This window comes from Pelophylax lessonae (genome assembly GCF_965119305.1).
Source record: "Pelophylax lessonae genome assembly, chromosome: 10".
NCBI classification, from domain to species: Eukaryota; Metazoa; Chordata; class Amphibia; order Anura; family Ranidae; genus Pelophylax; species Pelophylax lessonae.
The window spans coordinates 70,194,276-70,204,554 of record NC_138777.1 but is presented as its reverse complement, the minus strand read 5'-3'; positions in this window follow the sequence as shown (position 1 = coordinate 70,204,554).

Here is a 10,279-nt window from a genome sequence, read left to right as displayed (position 1 = left end):
TAAGTTGTAGGAGTGATAAATAAACATGGGAGCACTAAAGGACTTGGTGAGATTGCCATTGGGCCCTGGGGAATGTTGGTGGTCAGGCCTGGGGGGCCCCAAAATTTCTGATGGCTGCCCTGGTTGTCACCTTACCAGTGAGGCCGGTGTCCTGTGGAATAATGCATCGGAGGAACTGCGCATGCTCAGTAAATGACGTCACTCCAGCGGAGATCAGCTGGCGGTGAGGACACTGGCATGCGCAGTTTGTTGGATGTATTATCCGAGGAGAGACAGAGGGGGGAGGGAATAGAATGTAATGTCAGATTCTGCCTCGCTCTCTGCACATGCGCCCGACGCAAATCTATTCTTATTGGGTGGATTATTCCTATTTGAGATTCTTATTGGCAAATGACGGGAATATTGTCTGATTACAGAACACACGGCTCTTATCGTGGGGCACATTAAAGGGGCACTCTGACCGCAATAATAAAGAACTCTGACCGCAATAAAAAAGGGGAACTCTGACTGGACACATAAAGGGGCACTCTGATGGGGACACACAGGATGTGAAGGAGCACTCTGATGAGGACACGGATTTAAAGGAGGACTCTGACGGGCACACGGACACAGGCTAAATGACGGCGGGGACACAGGCTGAATAACGGCGGGGACACAGGCTGAATGACGGCGGGGACACAGGCTGAATGACGGCGGGGGCACAGGCTGAATGACGGCGGGGGCACAGGCTGAATGACGGCGGGGGCACAGGCTGAATGACGGCGGGGGCACAGGCTGAATGACGGCGGGGGCACAGGCTAAATGACGGCGGGAACACTGGCTAAATGACGACGGGGACACTGGCTGAATGACGGCGGGGACACAGGCTGAACGACGGCGGGGACACAGGCTGAACGACGGCAGGGACACAGGCTGAATGACGGGGGGACACAGGCTGAATGACGGCAGGGACACAGGCTGAATCGCGGGGGGACACACCCCTTCCATGCCAAATGGTCAGTGCTTATTCCTGCGGATTTCACAGCGGCTGTAGCATGAAGTAGGGATGCACCGATCTGACTTTTTTGGATCCGATACCGATATCTGGCGTTGTGAAATCGCCGATACCGATACCGGAATCGATCCGGAGCTACACACAAAGCAAGCGGCTGCAGCACAGAGCAAAGACGCTGCTTCATGTGTACGGCTTCTCCATTCACAGGCGGAGTGCATTTGATATCACTCCGCCTGTGAGCCGGACCTATACAGGAAGTAGCGGCTCCCATCCCATGCTACTACTGCACCTAGTAAGGGATGGCTGAGCCGTTACTCAGCAAAAACCGGATCGGCCAGTGGATCGGTCAATGTTACCGATCCCCCGATCCATCTAAAATGGCCATATCAGCGCCGATATCCGATCCTAATATCGGATCGGTGCACCCCTAGCATGAAGATGGTGGATCTGTCAGTGGGGGGCAGAATGAGTGGTTAGAGGAGTGGGGGCCCACTCGTGTTACTCTAGGTGCAGTCACAGTAGGTAAACTTTGAGGGGCCAGGGTCCCAAATTTGGCACAGAGATAGGGGAGGTCTACCTTAGGGGGCCTCTAGTATCCCTGTGCCAAATTTGGTGCTCCTAGCCCCCGGGGTTAGGTCACCTTGGAGCAGTATGGCAAGCTTGGAGAGGGCACAGTTGCAGGGCCACAGCTCGGGCCCTGAACATGTCCCCATGTGGTAGGAAGGTAGAGGGGGTTTACCATTACCATCCCAAAAATGTTGGGGTCATTAGCCCAAAATATCTTTGTCAAATTTTTATGGGGTCACTTAGGAGCATATGGTTGCCAGTCAATACCACAAAATGGGGAGTTCTGGGTACCATATTAATCCCTATATTCTTAGCTATCCATGAAGTGGGGCTTTGCATTACCTACAGTATGTCACAAAAGTGAGTACACTATGATGATGGAGCCCCCACAGTACATGTAATACTCCTCCTCCTCCTTGTCCCCTGACATAAGGACCGGTCCGAGCCAGATACAAACACAGGGGCTGTCAGATGGGAGGGGCGCAGTGGGCAGAGACTTCCAGCAGACAAGAGGTCACCCAATAAAGATGGCAGCCCAGGAGACTTTCATGGGGCCCCCTACTGTGCCGGAATGGTCAGTCCACCCCTGGAGGGGGTGTCTGGGGGCATTGAGGAGGGAAGAGGTCTGAGGAAGAGAGGGGAGGGGGGGTTTGTGGAGGATGGGAGAGGTCTAGGGGGGTTTGGGGAGGAGAGAAGTCTTGGGGGGCTAAATGACACTGGCTAAATGACGGCAGGGACACAGGCTAAATAACGACGGGGACACTGGCTGAATGACGGCGGGAACACAGGCTAAATGACGGCAGGGACACAGGCTGAATGACGGCAGGGACACAGGCTGAATGACGGCGGGGACACAGGCTGAATGACGGCGGGGACACAGGCTAAATGACGGCGGGGACACAGGCTGAATGACGGCGGGGGCACAGGCTGAATGACGGCGGGGACACAGGCTGAATGACGGCGGGGACACAGGCTGAATGACGGCGGGGACACAGGCTGAATGACGGCGGGAACACAGGCTGAATGACGGCGGGAACACAGGCTGAATGACGGCGGGAACACAGGCTGAATGACAGTGGGGACACAGGCTGAATGACGGCGAGGACACAGGCTGAATGACGGCGGGAACACAGGCTGAATGACGGCGGGGACACAGGCTGAACGACGGCGGGGACACAGGCTGAACGACGGCAAGGACACAGGCTGAATGACGGGGGGACACAGGCTGAATGACGGCAGGGACACAGGCTGAATGGCGGGGGGACAAACCCCTTGCATGCCAAATGGTCAGTGCTTATTCCTGCGGATTTCACAGCGGCTGTAGCATGAAGTAGGGATGCAGCGATCTGACTTTTTTGGATCCGATACCGATATCTGGCGTTGTGAAATCGCCGATACCGATACCGGAATCGATCCGGAGCTACACACAAAGCAAGCGGCTGCAGCACAGAGCAAAGACGCTGCTTCATGTGTACGGCTTCTCCATTCACAGGCGGAGTGCATTTGATATCACTCCGCCTGTGAGCCGGACCTATACAGGAAGTAGCGGCTCCCATCCCATGCTACTACTGCACCTAGTAAGGGATGGCTGAGCCGTTACTCAGCAAAAACCGGATCGGCCAGTGGATCGGTCAATGTTACCGATCCCCCGATCCATCTAAAATGGCCATATCAGCGCCGATATCCGATCCTAATATCGGATCGGTGCATCCCTAGCATGAAGATGGTGGATCTGTCAGTGGGGGGCAGAATGAGTGGTTAGAGGAGTGGGGGCCCACTCGTGTTACTCTAGGTGCAGTCACAGTAGGTAAACTTTGAGGGGCCAGGGTCCCAAATTTGGCACAGAGATAGGGGAGGTCTACCTTAGGGGGCCTCTAGTATCCCTGTGCCAAATTTGGTGCTCCTAGCCCCCGGGGTTAGGTCACCTTGGAGCAGTATGGCAAGCTTGGAGAGGGCACAGTTGCAGGGCCACAGCTCGGGCCCTGAACATGTCCCCATGTGGTAGGAAGGTAGAGGGGGTTTACCATTACCATCCCAAAAATGTTGGGGTCATTAGCCCAAAATATCTTTGTCAAATTTTTATGGGGTCACTTAGGAGCATATGGTTGCCAGTCAATACCACAAAATGGGGAGTTCTGGGTACCATATTAATCCCTATATTCTTAGCTATCCATGAAGTGGGGCTTTGCATTACCTACAGTATGTCACAAAAGTGAGTACACCCCTCACATTTTTGTATAAAATTTTATTATATCTTTTCATGTGACATCACTGAAGAAATTACACTTTGCTACAATGTAAAGTAGTGAGTGTAAAGCTTATATAACAGTGTAAATTTGCTGTCCCCTCAAAATAACTCAACACACAGCCATTATTGTCTAAACCGATGGCAACACCCCTGAGGGGAAAATGTCCAAATTGGGTCCAATTAGCCATTTTCCCTCCCCGGTGTCATGTGACTCATTAGTGTTACAAGGTCTCAGGTGTGAATGGGGGGCAGGTGTGGTAAATTTGGTGTTATCGCTCTCACTCTCTCATACTGGTCACTGGAAGTTCAACATGGCACCTCATGGCAAAGAACTCTCTGAGGATCTGAAAAAAGAATTGTTGCTCTACATAAAGATGACCTAGGCTATAGGAAGATTGCCAAGACCCTGAAACTGAGCTGTAGCATGGTGGCCAAAACCATACATCGGTTTAACAGGAGAGGTTCCACTCAGAACAGGCCTCGCCATGGTTCACCAAAGAAGTTGAGTGCACGTGCTCAGCGTCATATCCAGAGGTTGTCTTAGGGAAACAGATGTATGAGTGCTTCCAGCATTGCTGCAGAGGTAAAAGGGGTGGGGGTTCAGTCTGTCACCGCTCAGACCATACGCCGCACACTGCAACAAATTTGGTCTGCATGGCTATCATCCCAGAAAGAAGCCTCTTCTAAAGATGATGCACAAGAAAGCCTGCAAAGAGTTTGCTGAAGACAAGCAGACTAAGGACATGGATTACTGGAACCATCTCCTGTGGTCTGATGAGACCAAGATAAACTTATTTAGTTCAGACGGTGTCAAGCGTGTGGCAGCAACCAGGTGAGGAGTACACAGACAAGTGTGTCTTCCCTACAGTCAAGCATGGTGGTGGGAGTGTCATGGTCTGGGGCTGCATGAAGGCTGCCGGCACTGCGGAGCTACAGTTTATTGTGGGAACCATGAATACCAACATGTACTGTGACATACTGAAGCAGAGCACGATCCCCTCCCTTTGCAGACTGGGCTGCTGGGCAGTATTCCAACATAAAGACCCCAAACACACCTCCAAGACGACCACTGCCTTGCTAAAGAAGCTGAGGGTAAAGAAGAAAAGGTGATGGACTGGCTAAGCATATCTCTAGACCTAAACCCTATTGAGAATCTGTGGGACATCCTCAAACAGAAGGTGGAGGAGAACAAGGTTTCTAACATCCACCAGCTCTGTGATGTTGTCGTGGAAGAGGACTCCAGTGGCAACTTGTGAAACTCTGGTGAACTCCATGCCCAAGAGGGTTAAGGCAGTGGTGGAAAATAATGGTGGCCACACAAAACATTGACACTTTGGGCTCAATTTGGACATTTTAGCTTAGGGGAGTACTCACTTTTATTGCCAGCGGTTTAGACATTATAGGCTGTGTGTTGAGGTATTTTGAGGGGTCAGTAAGTTTACACCGTTATACAAGCTGTACACTCACTACTTTACATTGTAGCAAAGTGTAATTTCTTCAGTGTTGTCACATGAAAAGATATAATAAAATATTTACAAAAATGTGAGGGGTGTACCCACTTTTGTGAGCTACTGTATGTTCTGCAGTATTTGGCCAAAGTCAACCCCCATGGCAGCCCATGTAAAAATTAAGCATTGGCCAAAAAAAATGTGTGGCTCCTAGAAGTCCTCCAGTATTAGTTTGCCAAGTATGGTGCCCTCAACCCCCATGGTTTGTGTACGGGCAGTGCCATGGAGCAGGGAATGCTGGGTACCATGTTAATCTCCATATTCTTAGCTATCCAATGTTACCTGCGGAGCAGGGCTCACTGGTACCTATGTTCCTCAGTATTCGTGCAAATTTGACCCCGTGCCAGTCCTCGTGAAAATTAGGCATCGGCCACAAAAAAATGTGTGCGGCCCCTGGGGGTCAGCTAGTATCCCTGTACCAAGTTTGGTGCCCATAACCCCTGTGATTCGGGTACCACAGGGCCCTGAATTTATAGTAGAGTGGCTTGCTGTATTAATCTTTGGCTCGGTCGCAGGTGGGAATTTGAGGGGCCGAAAGAGTCCAGGCTCCCACAGCTTGAGCCCCTGGACATGTTTGGGGCCCAATCTTTGGCCCCTCAAAATTCCCTACTGTGCCATATATTATCATGTCATTATATATTACAATCCCCTCCCAGCAACCCCCCCCCCTCCCCCAATCCGCTGCCAGCACAACTTCTCCCCAATACCGATTATTCCGATACCGATATCTGGCGTTGTGAAATCGCCGATACCGATACCGGAATCGATCCGGAGCTACACACAAAGCAAGCGGCTGCAGCGCAGAGCAAAGCCGCTGCTTCATGTGTACGGCTTCTCCATTCACAGGCGGAGTGCATTTGATATCACTCCGCCTGTGAGCCGGACCTATACAGGAAGTATCCCATCCCATGCTACTACTGCACCTAGTAAGGGATGGCTGAGCCGTTACTCAGCAAAAACCGGATCGGCCAGTGGATCGGTCAATGTTACCGATCCCCCGATCCATCTAAAATGGCCATATCAGCGCCGATATCCGATCCTAATATCGGATCGGTGCATCCCTAGCATGAAGATGGTGGATCTGTCAGTGGGGGGCAGAATGAGTGGTTAGAGGAGTGGGGGCCCACTCGTGTTACTCTAGGTGCAGTCACAGTAGGTAAACTTTGAGGGGCCAGGGTCCCAAATTTGGCACAGAGATAGGGGAGGTCTACCTTAGGGGGCCTCTAGTATCCCTGTGCCAAATTTGGTGCTCCTAGCCCCCGGGGTTAGGTCACCTTGGAGCAGTATGGCAAGCTTGGAGAGGGCACAGTTGCAGGACCACAGCTCGGGCCCTGAACATGTCCCCATGTGGTAGGAAGGTAGAGGGGGTTTACCATTACCATCCCAAAAATGTTGGGGTCATTAGCCCAAAATATCTTTGTCAAATTTTTATGGGGTCACTTAGGAGCATATGGTTGCCAGTCAATACCACAAAATGGGGAGTTCTGGGTACCATATTAATCCCTATATTCTTAGCTATCCATGAAGTGGGGCTTTGCATTACCTACAGTATGTCACAAAAGTGAGTACACTATGATGATGGAGCCCCCACAGTACATGTAATACTCCTCCTCCTCCTTGTCCCCTGACATAAGGACCGGTCCGAGCCAGATACAAACACAGGGGCTGTCAGATGGGAGGGGCGCAGTGGGCAGAGACTTCCAGCAGACAAGAGGTCACCCAATAAAGATGGCAGCCCAGGAGACTTTCATGGGGCCCCCTACTGTGCCGGAATGGTCAGTCCACCCCTGGAGGGGGTGTCTGGGGGCATTGAGGAGGGAAGAGGTCTGAGGAAGAGAGGGGAGGGGGGGTTTGTGGAGGATGGGAGAGGTCTAGGGGGGTTTGGGGAGGAGAGAAGTCTTGGGGGGCTAAATGACACTGGCTAAATGACGGCAGGGACACAGGCTAAATAACGACGGGGACACTGGCTGAATGACGGCGGGAACACAGGCTAAATGACGGCAGGGACACAGGCTGAATGACGGCGGGGACACAGGCTGAATGACGGCGGGGACACAGGCTGAATGACGGCGGGGACACAGGCTAAATGACGGCGGGGACACAGGCTGAATGACGGCGGGGGCACAGGCTGAATGACGGCGGGGACACAGGCTGAATGACGGCGGGAACACAGGCTGAATGACGGCGGGGACACAGGCTGAATGACGGCGGGAACACAGGCTGAATGACGGCGGGAACACAGGCTGAATGACAGTGGGGACACAGGCTGAATGACGGCGAGGACACAGGCTGAATGACGGCGGGAACACAGGCTGAATGACGGCGGGGACACAGGCTGAACGACGGTGGGGACACAGGCTGAACGACGGCAGGGACACAGGCTGAATGACGGGGGGACACAGGCTGAATGACGGCAGGGACACAGGCTGAATGGCGGGGGGACACACCCCTTGCATGCCAAATGGTCAGTGCTTATTCCTGCGGATTTCACAGCGGCTGTAGCATGAAGTAGGGATGCAGCGATCTGACTTTTTTGGATCCGATACCGATATCTGGCGTTGTGAAATCGCCGATAACGATACCGGAATCGATCCGGAGCTACACACAAAGCAAGCGGCTGCAGCACAGAGCAAAGACGCTGCTTCATGTGTACGGCTTCTCCATTCACAGGCGGAGTGCATTTGATATCACTCCGCCTGTGAGCCGGACCTATACAGGAAGTAGCGGCTCCCATCCCATGCTACTACTGCACCTAGTAAGGGATGGCTGAGCCGTTACTCAGCAAAAACCGGATCGGCCAGTGGATCGGTCAATGTTACCGATCCCCCGATCCATCTAAAATGGCCATATCAGCGCCGATATCCGATCCTAATATCGGATCGGTGCATCCCTAGCATGAAGATGGTGGATCTGTCAGTGGGGGGCAGAATGAGTGGTTAGAGGAGTGGGGGCCCACTCGTGTTACTCTAGGTGCAGTCACAGTAGGTAAACTTTGAGGGGCCAGGGTCCCAAATTTGGCACAGAGATAGGGGAGGTCTACCTTAGGGGGCCTCTAGTATCCCTGTGCCAAATTTGGTGCTCCTAGCCCCCGGGGTTAGGTCACCTTGGAGCAGTATGGCAAGCTTGGAGAGGGCACAGTTGCAGGGCCACAGCTCGGGCCCTGAACATGTCCCCATGTGGTAGGAAGGTAGAGGGGGTTTACCATTACCATCCCAAAAATGTTGGGGTCATTAGCCCAAAATATCTTTGTCAAATTTTTATGGGGTCACTTAGGAGCATATGGTTGCCAGTCAATACCACAAAATGGGGAGTTCTGGGTACCATATTAATCCCTATATTCTTAGCTATCCATGAAGTGGGGCTTTGCATTACCTACAGTATGTCACAAAAGTGAGTACACCCCTCACATTTTTGTATAAAATTTTATTATATCTTTTCATGTGACATCACTGAAGAAATTACACTTTGCTACAATGTAAAGTAGTGAGTGTAAAGCTTATATAACAGTGTAAATTTGCTGTCCCCTCAAAATAACTCAACACACAGCCATTATTGTCTAAACCGACGGCAACACCCCTGAGGGGAAAATGTCCAAATTGGGTCCAATTAGCCATTTTCCCTCCCCGGTGTCATGTGACTCATTAGTGTTACAAGGTCTCAGGTGTGAATGGGGGGCAGGTGTGGTAAATTTGGTGTTATCGCTCTCACTCTCTCATACTGGTCACTGGAAGTTCAACATGGCACCTCATGGCAAAGAACTCTCTGAGGATCTGAAAAAAGAATTGTTGCTCTACATAAAGATGACCTAGGCTATAGGAAGATTGCCAAGACCCTGAAACTGAGCTGTAGCATGGTGGCCAAAACCATACATCGGTTTAACAGGAGAGGTTCCACTCAGAACAGGCCTCGCCATGGTTCACCAAAGAAGTTGAGTGCACGTGCTCAGCGTCATATCCAGAGGTTGTCTTAGGGAAACAGATGTATGAGTGCTTCCAGCATTGCTGCAGAGGTAAAAGGGGTGGGGGTTCAGTCTGTCACCGCTCAGACCATACGCCGCACACTGCAACAAATTTGGTCTGCATGGCTATCATCCCAGAAAGAAGCCTCTTCTAAAGATGATGCACAAGAAAGCCTGCAAAGAGTTTGCTGAAGACAAGCAGACTAAGGACATGGATTACTGGAACCATCTCCTGTGGTCTGATGAGACCAAGATAAACTTATTTAGTTCAGACGGTGTCAAGCGTGTGGCAGCAACCAGGTGAGGAGTACACAGACAAGTATGTCTTCCCTACAGTCAAGCATGGTGGTGGGAGTGTCATGGTCTGGGGCTGCATGAAGGCTGCCGGCACTGCGGAGCTACAGTTTATTGTGGGAACCATGAATACCAACATGTACTGTGACATACTGAAGCAGAGCACGATCCCCTCCCTTTGCAGACTGGGCTGCTGGGCAGTATTCCAACATAAAGACCCCAAACACACCTCCAAGACGACCACTGCCTTGCTAAAGAAGCTGAGGGTAAAGAAGAAAAGGTGATGGACTGGCTAAGCATATCTCTAGACCTAAACCCTATTGAGAATCTGTGGGACATCCTCAAACAGAAGGTGGAGGAGAACAAGGTTTCTAACATCCACCAGCTCTGTGATGTTGTCGTGGAAGAGGACTCCAGTGGCAACTTGTGAAACTCTGGTGAACTCCATGCCCAAGAGGGTTAAGGCAGTGGTGGAAAATAATGGTGGCCACACAAAACATTGACACTTTGGGCTCAATTTGGACATTTTAGCTTAGGGGAGTACTCACTTTTGTTGCCAGCGGTTTAGACATTATAGGCTGTGTGTTGAGGTATTTTGAGGGGTCAGTAAGTTTACACCGTTATACAAGCTGTACACTCACTACTTTACATTGTAGCAAAGTGTAATTTCTTCAGTGTTGTCACATGAAAAGATATAATAAAATATTTAC